Source organism: Lemur catta, chromosome 8 (genome assembly GCF_020740605.2).
Source record: "Lemur catta isolate mLemCat1 chromosome 8, mLemCat1.pri, whole genome shotgun sequence".
Classification (NCBI taxonomy): Eukaryota; Metazoa; Chordata; class Mammalia; order Primates; family Lemuridae; genus Lemur; species Lemur catta.
The window spans coordinates 53,968,111-53,980,275 of record NC_059135.1 but is presented as its reverse complement, the minus strand read 5'-3'; positions in this window follow the sequence as shown (position 1 = coordinate 53,980,275).

Genomic DNA, 12,165 nt, shown 5'->3' with positions numbered 1-12,165 from the left:
TGGCCATGCAGTTAATAGATAAATCATAAATAAATTACAGATTTTATCTTTTAAAAATACAGTACTTGGGGAAACATGCTTAATTTTCAAATTTTACAGATCATTCTATGTTCATGTGTCAAAACCACAAAAATAAATTTATGACATAAAATTGGTGCAACATGGGTAAGGGTTTGAGAAAACGGATGAAGGTGCCTTTTACCCTTAGAGTAGATACTTTGTTAATTGCATGATACTCTCAATTTACGCTTTTCTGTGTATGGGGTACTTTGGCAATTACATCATAAGCCTCAAAAATGTACATGCTGTTAGTCTCAAAACTGACCTTCTGGGTATTTATCCTAAGAAAATAATTTGGGATATGGGCAAAGATTAAAGATTAATAGTAATAGTGTAGCTAATGCTTTTTAAGCTCCTATGTGGTGCTTTGTATGTATTGTCTTATTCAAGAGGTAGGTACCACTATTTTCCCATATAACAGATGAGCAAGCCAAGGCTCAAAGAGATTAAACACATCTCTTAGTTTTAGTGCTGACAGTCCTGTGTCCCAGTAAATTCCTTAATCCTGAGCAAATGGGATGGTTGGTCACCTGTTCCTGCTCTGGTGGGCACTGTCATCTCAGGCTGTCTCCGAGCCAAAGCAGTGCCATTCCCTGCAGGTGAGCTCTGCTCTTCATAATCCCCTATCCCTGCATGGGGAGGAAGAGGTGAAGCAAACCACATCAGTGTTTGCTCCAGGGCTAAAGTACTAATGAGAAATATTTTTTCTTTTTTCATCTGTCTTTGTTTGGAGGAAGGACAGCCCTAAGCCCTGCAGTATCAGGATCTCTGTCTTTTATTTTGCTCTGAGCCATCCTAATGGCCTTGAACGTGCTCAATTTTCTAATCTATAGGAGAGCTATGGATATTTCTTGCTGAGCAGTACATTTCTTTAATATTCCTGAATCATAATGTATTTCTCTAGGATATGGTAGAGGCAGGCCAGCCAGCCTTTCAATGTGACCTTAGGTAGGATTTTGTGAAAAGTTGGCCTGGATATTGCTTAGTTAACTTTAGAAGTGGATTCCATTAAAACAATCTATTTCTTCTTATTTCTCTTTCTAACTTGCTGTTTGATCTTGTCATACTTGGCTAAGTCTTGGCACCTGTTTCGAACTGCACATCATCCTTTTTACGTGGTTTGACTGATACAACAAACTTTCATCTGAAATATGCACAACATATCAAACTCTATTGGTTTCGCATATTTGTGGTGTAATAGCCTTGTACATACATAACTCATTTTCTTAACTTAGTGCATCAAAAGTTTCTCCATTCATTTGCACAAATACCATCTTTACCCATCAATTGCCACTAAGTAGTGATATAGAGCTGACCCAAATCAGTTAAAAGTGTCTTTGATCTATTAAAAAAGTGTAAGAAATGAAGCTCCATTTCCTAGCTGCAGTAAGATCTTGTTTGTCACATAGAATTAAAGATTCAAGGCCAAGGGTTGTGTTAGGGATGGCAGGATTGTATGTTCTCTTTACAAAAATAGAAACTGGACATCATTATAGACCAGAATTGGGCAAAATATCTGCCCTCCTTTTCTGCTCTAGCTACTCAGGAAAAACTGATTTCATTAGGCAAAATTTCCCCAGGCCCCTTACCGTCGTCAGATAGCCTTGGTACATTAGGAAATTTTTCCATTTACAAGAGACTAAATGGCTGTTTTTCCTCCAAAACTTGTAACATTTCCTTCAAAATGTGAATGCAAGATAACCAACGCCTGCCTCCTATCTGCTGAGCCAGCACATTGGTAAGTATGGGCCAGTGACTTTTATCCTTTCCTGTAAACACCTGGCTGGTTACAGACAGATAGGAAGAAACATTGGGTAAAGAGAACCAGCTTTCCATCAAGTTCTGGTGGGGGCCACCCTCACCTCTCCAATTGTGAAGACACACTTTCCTCCCAGGAAGGTTTGAGGGGCAGAGGAAGGAGCCAGTATCCTCGGCTTCCCTTTTAGGAACCTTAGAACCATTGGCTACCTGGCACCTATCTTTCCGTACCCTTAAGAAACATTTCTGTTCCATTTCTTTTTGATGAAATGCCATGGTTTTAATACTAATGACTCAGCAAATGCTAGTTCCTTTCCCGAGTTATGGCTGCTTTTGCTCTTTTTAATGTCTAACTTTATTTCCCAAAGCTTGCCGCCTCCCCACCCCCACACCAAGGATAGCTATATTTAGAAGAAATATTGGACACTTTCAAAATGTGTAAGATCTACTTCACATCTTTAAACCTTTATTGTCAAAGGACCCTGTCTTCCAGTTCCTGAGACCCAGGCCACCTGACCTACCTGCCCTCTTTCTGCCCACCTCAACATCTCTGTGTTTTTACCCATCCCCTTGTCCCTCCTCATATCCAAGAAGTGGAAGTGTCCACCTTCTTTCCATAGGGAATATTTTCCTCTGCAACTTATGTCCCCTGCCCTTGTGCCTCTTCTGGGACCTCGCGTGGTCCCCTTTCTCTGTATCTTTAGTCTTGTGTCTTCATTCTTTCCTTCTCTACCAATTTCTTCTTGGCCTTAAAACATGTTCCAGCTTCCTCCTTTTAAAGAAGTCACGGGCTCTAGTGTCAGTTGCCCTTTCGAGCTTTTCCTCTTCCCTTTGTTGCCAAACTCCTCCCTGTCTCATCTCAAACATTCGGACCTTCCCACCCTGCAAGACCCTGCTCCAGTGCTCTGGGTGGGAAGGACCCTGCTCCATGCTCTCTGCTACCTCTTTGCTGAAATCTTTCTCCCTCCACAGGAAAGACCCTCATTCTCAGGACAATCCCCCACCCCGCGCCCCAGTCCTTACAGCAGTGTGCTAAGTCAGACGAGTTAAACTCAAGACCAAATTTTCCCTCAGTATAGCCACCACCGGGGACAGTAGTGGGCTGATGCCTATATTGGTTGACCTGTTAAATTTAGGCCTCTTCCACGGACAGATATTAATTGGGGATGAGGGTGGTGAAAAATTAAGTCTGAAATCCCATTAAGAAAGGTAGTATTTCCTCCTTTACCGAAGAGCCTAGTCCTGTTTTGGGGAGTCACTGGGCTCTTCTTATGTGGCTTAGCATTTAGTTTCTGTCTTTGGCCAGGTTGGGGGGGGTAGGGGACCTACCCATATGAAAGAGAAGGTCCATCAGTCTAGAGTGGACCTTTCGTTACTCAGAGAAGGGCTCAGGGCATTCCATTACATGTTGAGGTTCTCTCTGTTCCATTTCGTTTTGTGTCTCTCATTGAGGGTTCTACCATTACTTTGTCCAGGACCATTCTTCCTTGTCCACTGCAGGATGTCACGAATCCTTGTTTTCCCCCATGTCCCAGTGGCCCCTGGGGGGGCACTGACAGCAATGGTTGAGAAGACACTATTTTTCTATAAATCTACATGTTATGGCAGGCAGAATTCTGAGATGACCCTGGTGACCCATACCCGTGTGTAGTCTCCTCTCCCTGAGTGAGGGCAGAGCCATGAATATGATGATACTATGATCATATTATAGGACATGGTAAAAGGTAAAGTATCCTGGTGGACTTGACCTAATCAGGTGAACCCTTTAAAAGCAGAGAGTTTTCTCTGGTTGGTTCCAAAGAAGGAAGTCAGAGATATGAAGCAAAAGAAGGATTTGACACACCATTGCTGGCTCGAAGGTGGAGGCCACATGGTAGGAAAGGTGGGTGGTCTCTAGGAGGTGAGAGCAGCCCCGTCTGACAGCCAGCAAGGAGATGGACCTCGGTCCCACAGCTGCAGGGAAGTAGATTCTGCCAACTTACCAGCGAGCTTGCAGGAGGACCCTGAGATCTGAGTAGAGAACTCAGATCTGTGCCTCGTTCTGACCTACAGAACTGTGAGATAATAACTTTGTGGCAGTTTGTTACACAACAGTAGAAGACCAACACCTGTGTGCTTGTCTTTAAAACGTATATAGATTTCCCCAATAAACTGTAATGCTCTCAATTGTCAGGTTGGCACCTGCTTCATCCTGGTGTCTGCCACCATACCCAGGGTGATGGCTTTTCGTGGTGGAACTTGGTTAATGCTTGTCTAGTGAATGAATGACATTTAAAGGTTCACCTGGGGTGGATGATAAGAAGAAAGTAGTAAAGGTGCTTTAAAGTTATTCCAGTTTAACTGAACATTTGTTTAGCACCTACTTCATTCAAGGCACTAATCTAATACTGTCCCATACTGATTCAGTGGCTGAAGGTTTTTTTGGTCACACTTGATTTTTCCTGGACTTCCCTGGAAGGTTTCATCTTTGGCAAGGATGTAACAAGAAAGAGCCATGTCAGCATATGATTTTATTTGTGTTATCCCATTAATAACCCGCAGCATGTGTATAGTCTACCTGACTGTTGGAAATGGTAAGGTAATAGCTTCGATTTTATAATTGTTTTTCCTAATTCCAGGTATAATCCTGGGCCCTGCGGCAGGACAGAAAGCCACTGGTATCTAAGGTGATGACTAACCATGGGCTTGGCCACACCAGGGCTCCTCATCCTTAAAGCACAGTGTGGAGTGATTTAGGGTTTGGTCCTGGAGTCAGAGTGCTAGGGTTCCAGGGGCAGCTCCACCCTGTACTGGAACAGGCCTCTGCCTTCCTGCTTGACCAACAGGATGATAATGATGCTACCACATGGGATGGCTGAGGAGTAAACAAAGAGCTTAGTGTAGTGCCTGGCATCGGGTAGCTTTTAAATATTAGCTATTATTGCTACTACAAAATGTGAAAGATTGATTCCTGTAAATTCTAAGAACTGAGCTTTCCTTCTGTAATTTGTATTGCAAAAACAATAGGCGTTTAGTTTTCCAAATATAAAATGGCATGAAATTAATTATACTTTTTCAAATGAAACATTCTCCTGGATACTCTCCTACTGGCTCCTCTTAGGGGAGGAGAGGGCAGGTTCCTCGCCTTGAGAATCCCTGGTCCTTGACCCAGATGAGCAGAATGTTACCTGCCCCCATGGTTATCCAAGGTTCCAGATCACCAGAATCTTCCCCCAGCCCTGGAGCTCAAACTAACAAAACCAGGCTGTTAGGAACCTAGAGGGGGCTGCCTTTTACAGGTGTAGGTAGCCTGGGGAGTTTTGGCTTCCCAGAGGAAACTGGGTTCAGGCTGTTGGTCCTAAGTTCTTGCAAAACCAGGTGTCACCTTTTGTGGGTATGTGGTATGGATAATTTAGCCATAAGAGAAGTAGGAGAGGCCATATAGAATTCAGCTGGATGCAGTGGCACACTCCTGTAATCCCAGCACTTTGGGAGATGGAGGCTAAAGAATTGCTTGAGGCCAGGAGTTCGAGACTAGCCTGAGCAACATAGTGAGAGCTCTGCCCGTCCCCCCAACCCGCCCATCTCCACAAAAAATAGAAAAATCAGCCAGGTGTGGTGGCATGTGCCTGTTGTCCCAGCTACTCGGGAGGCTGAGGCAAGAGGATTGCTTAAGCCTAGCCCAGGAATTTGAGGTTGCTGTGAGCTAGGATGACGCCATTGCACTCTAGCCCAGGGCATGGAGCAAGACCCTATCTCAAAAAAAAAAAAAAAAAGGCTAGGGCCAGGTGGCTCACACCTGTAATCCTAGCACTCTGAGAGGTCGAGATGGGGAGGATCGCTTGAGCTCAGGAGTTTGAGACCAGCCTGAGCAAGAGTGAGACCCCCCATCTCTACTAAAAATAGAAAAAATTAGCTGGGCGTGGTGGCTGCACCTGTAGTCCCAGCTACTTGGGAGGCTGAGGCAGAAGGATTGATTGAGCCCAGGAGTTTGAGGTTGCTGTGAGCTAGGCTGACGCCACGGCACTCTAGCCCGGGCAACAGAGTGAGACTCTGTCTCAAAAAAGAAAAAAAAAGAAAGAATTCTGGTCTTAGAACCACATGAGGAACTTCGGGAGGCTGCTCTGCTGGTATGGAGGGCCCTGATTTTTCAGGGTGTGGAACAGGCTTTCATAGAAGGTGAGATGGAGACATTGTGAGCTTTGTTTCTCTGTAGAGCAGGGAGGAAGGGAAAGAGTTCGCTGTTGGGAAACCCACTCACCACTCCCTCAGAATCTTGTTTTGAAATGGCATCTAGGTTTCAGCAACATGCTCGCACTTGAAAAATGAAAACACTGGACAGAGCTGGTGTTTACGGGTGCGAACTTGCTCTGGCATTCAGTGTAATTTTTCTGGCTACGTAACTGCCATTCTTCCCTTCTGCTCCCCCAAGCAAATCTTTGTGAAAGAGGAGTTCCAGCTGGGGCAGAGTTTAGTGGCTTTGTTCAAAATATGCTGTGGTGAGAGAGGAGAGGGGTTTCCCTGTCTCCAGCTGAGAAGTGTGTTACATGGAGACTTACCTGTGAACAGGAACCGAGAAAACTGTGTATTTGCAATCATCAATTCAATGTGATGTGGACACATTTGACTTTCTTGGGGTATTTGTGGAGTGGGACTGCTTAGCTCAGCCTCCTGCTGGTGGGAAGATACTCTCACCAGGCCAGAAGGGAGGGCTTCTGGTGTGGGCTAAGTAAGGATTCTCTGGGCCTTAATTAGGGGCTGTGGTGGCTTGGTTAAATTCCAGTCACCACCAGTGTAATGTAATAGTTTCTGACTTGCATTATTGGCACACTTGTTTTGGAGGAGAGTAGTGCTATATTAGGGGCCACGGAGGGTTGCCAGGTGAGGTACAAGACCCTGGGTAAATCTGAATTTCAGATAAACAAGAAGTAATATTTTATAAATATTCACAAATATTGCATGGGACATACTTACACTAAAAACGTATTCATTGTTCATCTGAAATTTGAATTTAATGCGGGTCTTGTTTTGTTTTGGCTGAATCTAGCAACTCTAGTTCCATGGGGCCAGGCAGCAGATGCCAGGATGATGGTAGGGTTCATTTCCTGGCAGGGTCTTGTGGTGACTTGTAGTAACAAAGTGGCACCAAGGAGCTCCCTCTCTAAGAAATCTGCTAAGTCTCAAAAAGCTGTTTGGAAACAGAAAGGAGCACATAACCTGATTAAGGATGCCCCCGAATTCCTTCTTCACTGGGCAGTGGGAGATTGCCTGGGGGGGGGGGGCGTCTAGCCAATCCCCTTCTCAACATCAGGCTTTCTTTCTCAGGGGACCACCTCCACTGGCTCTGACCAGCTGTCTGGCGGCCTGGCGTAATTTCTTCCTTGTTAGCCACCTTCCCGTGATGTCTACTGTCTTGCTGCCTGCTGAGAGGGGCACCAACACGTCTTGTTGTTATTCTGAGGGCTGAAGAGCAGGGAGTGAAATCATAAGTCCAGTGTGAAGGTTTTATATATAAATATATTTTTTTTAATGGGGCTTTCTTTCTTTCTTTTTTATTATTTCAGAATATTATAGGATACAAATGTTTGGTTACATAAACTGCCTTTACATCATATGAATCAGAGCTACAAGCATGCCCATCCCCCAGACAGCGAGCACTGTACCCATTAGGTGTGAATATACCTAATCCCCTCCTCGCCTCTCCCACCTGCCTGACACCCGATGAATGCTACTTCCATATGTGCACGTAAGTGTTGATTGATTAGTACCAATTTATTGGTAAGTACATGTGGTGTTTTTTTTTCCATTCTTATGATGCTTCACTTAGAAGAATGGGCTCCAGCTCCATACAGGATAATATAAGAGGTAGTTCATTTTTTTTTTTTTTTGTGGTTGAGTAGTACTCTATGGTATACATATACCGCATTTTATTAATACACTCATATATTGATGGGCACTTGGGTTGTTTTCCACATCTTTGCAATTGTGAATTGTGCTGCCATAAACATTTGGGTGCAGATGTCTTTATTATAGAATGTCTTTTTTTCCTTTAGGTAAATACCCAGTAGTGGGATTGCTGGATCAAATGGTAGTTCCTCTTTTAGTTCTTTGAGGTATCTCCATATCACTTTCCATAGAGGTTGTACTAATTTGCAGTCCCATCAGCAGTGTATGAGTGTTCCTATCTCTCTGCATCCACACCAACATTTGTTGCTTTGAGACTTTTTGATAAAAGCCATTCTCACTGGAGTTAAGTGATATTTCATTGTGGTTTTGATTTTCATTTCCCTGATGATTAGAGATGTTGAGCATTTTTTCATGTGTTTCTTGGCCATTGGTTTATCTTCTTTTGAAAATTTCTGTCCATGTCCTCCGCTCACTTTTTAATGGGGTTGTTTGACTATTTCTTGCTAATTTTCCTGAGTTCTATATAGATTCTGGTTATCAGCCCTTTATTGGATGTGTAGTATGCAAATATTTTCTCCCATTCTGTAGGTTATCTATTCGCTGTAATGATAGTTTCCTTGGTTGTACAAAAGCTTTTTAATTTGATCAGGTCCCATTTATTTATTTTTGTTGTTGCTGTGATTGCTTTTGGGGTCTTGTTCATAAATTCTTTGCCTAGGCTGATGTCTATATTAACCTTCTTAACTGGGAGATTTGGGAGGGTGCAGTGACAAGGGAAACCTCAGACTTGGGTTCAAAGCCTGGGACTACCACATGCTGGTTGTTCGATCTTGGGACGAGGGCTCAGTGTCTTTGTTTCTAAAATGGGATTGCTAGTGATACTGACCTCACAAGGTCATGGTGAGGGTTAAAAGAGATAGTCTATTCAAGGCTTTTAGATAATATGTGTTATTTGGTACATACTAAATTAATGACAGTGCTTATTGCTGCATCAACATGTTAGTTCTGTCCACCCCAAGCCATCCACATGCCCACGTTTGTCACTTAAATCTTGCCACATTTCCATTGAAACAGCATATCTTACATGACCTCCTTTTTGATGGTAGAGAGCTGGCTGGTTGGCCTCTAGGCCTCCTTCTAGAGGGACTCTGGGGTTTCTTGGCACCACAGTCAATGGCTGCACTTGGGCCCAGGAGCAGTAGCTCCAAGGTAGGGGTGGGACTTGGGCTCATGACTCCATGAGCTCCGGCTCTAAACCTCTGCACATCAACACGACATCTCAGTAAACACAGTGCGCCTGCTGTGGGACGCCAGCGTCACACAAGCCCCTGCCTCCCCAGTCAGACTGCAGCCCAGGGCCCTGCACAAAGACCTCAGAGCCACCACTGACCCCGCTGGTGAGAAGTGCTTGAGAGACTAAGTGTGACCAGCCTCTACCTGCAGAAGCCACCAAAGTTCTCAGAGCACAGACTCTGTAAGATCACAAATAAAACAAATGCAGAAGACACTCTAAAACTTTCGGCATTTAGAAGAAGGTACCATTCATAGTATAGATAGCTCTGTGCCTAATGGAATATGCTAACGTATGTATTGCAATAAAGGAATTTATTCAAATTTGATCTATGGGTAGATTAAAGGAGACATTTTTAATGGAATGAATGGGCTTTTAGAAAGGATGTTAAGAGAAAGTTCCAATGACATTGTAATATAATCGAGTACACACAAGGGTGGGGGAGGCTTGTTTTGGAGGCCGGAGCATAGTCTGTGGGCCACAGAGGCTGCAGCTGCCTGGGCAGGGCGCTGGGCCGCGGGCTTGCTTCCTACCTGGCAGCTGCCGCCAGCCTTGCCGCTCAGCCTGCCGCTGCCCCCGGAGAGTCAGCTGGCTGGTGGGTTGGCTGACAAGAGTGTTGTGTGCTGAATTCCTTTCCAAGGAGGAGGAGGAGATGCCAGCTATTCCATACATCATCCTCTGCCACCTGCCAAGGAGGCGCAATACTGCTGTGGAGAAAACAGCTTTTACTCATTCCTTTGTATTTGGGCCTGAATGCGAGCCAGAAGCAGTGGGGTTTGGTTAATAAGTCAGTTGCAAATCATGCTAATGGAAGTGCTATGGTCTGGAACGCTGTGCTGGGGAGCGTGACTGAGTGTGAGAGTCTCAGGCGGGGTGTTGTCCTCCCCACATTCCACTTAAGGAGCTGTTCTGGTGCAATCACATTGTCGTGGGGGGTGGGGGCCGCCAGCAGTGACAGGAAAGGACAGGCAGCACTGTCCTTTTAGGGTGGGAAATACTTGGAGGCCTTTCTGTGAGTGATTATTGTGGGGCTAGCAGGGAACGAGCTGTTGCCCTGGTCTCTTTTGAGTAGTGAAGCTGGAGGGCAGAGACAGTTTGTCTAATGCACAAAGATGAAGAAGAGCAGGACAGTTACAGATGGTGCTAGGTGGGGCCTCCCTTGGACCTGTGCCACCTCTCTAGATGGCCAAGGTAGATATCATATGCAGAGAAGGGACCCACCATGCTTGGGGGGATTCTTTTAGTCCTGGAGGCATTGGCATTGGGGTTTGGCATTGTCTTCCGTCTACCTGACCTTGGCACTCAGCTCCCGCAGTTGGCCCAGGTCTGAGTTTCATACTGCTCCCAACTGTCCCTTTCTTCTAGAGAGTCTGTTACACTCCACGACCTGCTGACATCCTCCTCCAGCAGGTAATGTGTGATACTAAGGGGCCTTTGTTTCAAAAGTGACCTAGTGGCTTTACTGAAGGCAGAGGAGTTGCCCACAGAACGTCTCATAGAAAACTGCACAGAGGTTATCAGAATGATCCTTCCTGGTTTACCTAAGCCATCTTCAGGAAAACAAGGGCTATCATTTTTGATATTTTTTATCATTACCACTAATTATTGTCCAAATGCCTCTCCACCCCCACCTTTCCCCAAATACCCCTGCATCCTGCCTAGGCCCCCTTCCTCTCTGCCCAGGTGACTAGTAGGTTTATAAGTTAAATATACTTGAAAGGGCCTTGGTGTTTTTTTAGGCTGTGGTGGTGGACTAGCTTTTCCCTGCCGCCTGCCCTCCTGAGTCACTGCCCCGCCCAGCTGCCAGGAAGAGTTGGGAGGAGGAGGGAAGGATGACTAATAGCAAACAGGAGAATCTTTAGCCTGGAGAGCGATTTCCCTGCTTTCTTTACTTACACCAAGTTATTATGTGGAAGGAGAGAGAGAGTGTGTGTGTATGTGTGTGTGTGTATGTGCTGAGGCCTTTTCCAAAAGCAAGTGCTTTCTCAGCATCACCTGGGGCCCTTGCCATGGGAGGATGCTCTGAGCTCATGCTCCTTTCCCTCTTGTTGTCAGATTCGGAGTCTGCCAATAGCTTTGTTGTTCCAACCAGATGAGGAAACAGACCCTTTGGAAGTCATTTTTCATCGTGTTCTATGAATGTTCTTGGGCTTACTGATCCAAGCACCTTTCTTGGGTGGCTCAAAGGTGAGCATGAAGTGGACTAGATTCTTCACACAGGCTTTTGCCTCTTCTTTCAAATTTTTCTTTTTCCAAAACTAAAAATGAGCATATGTGTCTTCAAAATGGAAGTCCCTCTGCAGATGACTCTATTGGAAAGGAACGTGAAGTCCTTCAGCACACTCTTTGCTTTCTGGCCCTCAGAGGAGGGATCAGTTTGGGAGACAGGGGTCATGTATCCAAACACTACACCTCCATTCAGCCCAAAAAGAGGATCTGTGCCTTTATTTATAACATATTTACACAGCTCGGGGGCCATTGAAGAAGTCTGTTTAATGAAATGCTGGGCTTATATTTAGATGGGCCTGTTGGAAATCAGTATGAGTAAACCCATGTGGAGATTTATTTTCCTTCTCCCAGAGGTCTCTTGGAGGTCCCTGAAGATAAATATTTGCAGGGCTTCCAGTTTGTATTACTGCAGCCGATGTGGTGCTGAGGTAAGTGGTCTGCCTCCTCCCATGGAGCCTGTTAACATGCACAGAGAAGCTGTCCTCCCAGAGCTGGCTGTGACATTCTAACCCTGCCTGGGAGACAGAGCCTAGGTAGCAGCCATTTACCCGGCTTAGAAAGTTAGCGCAGGCGTGGGCTTGTTGCACTTCCAAGCAACCACACACTGTGGTTGGTGAAGCAGACCAGTTTGAATCCCATGAGTTTGCCTTGCATTCATGAAGCCCAATCCTCTGTGAATTTCCATTGCCGCCCTGATGTTATGGAATTTGGGAGCAGTGGACATAATTCTCAAGTGTCCTGAGAAATTGAAATCCCTTGAATTCTCAGTGTTCTCTTTGGGAAACTGGTTAGAACTTTCTTTTCAATTGTTTGTTTTCCCTTCAGAATATTCCAAATATATATTACAATAATAATGTTCCAAAACAAACCAGGAGATGTTATTTAAGACAGGATTAAAACAATTTTTTGATTAGTTTTTGTCTCTTTTCTTGGTTTAAAGT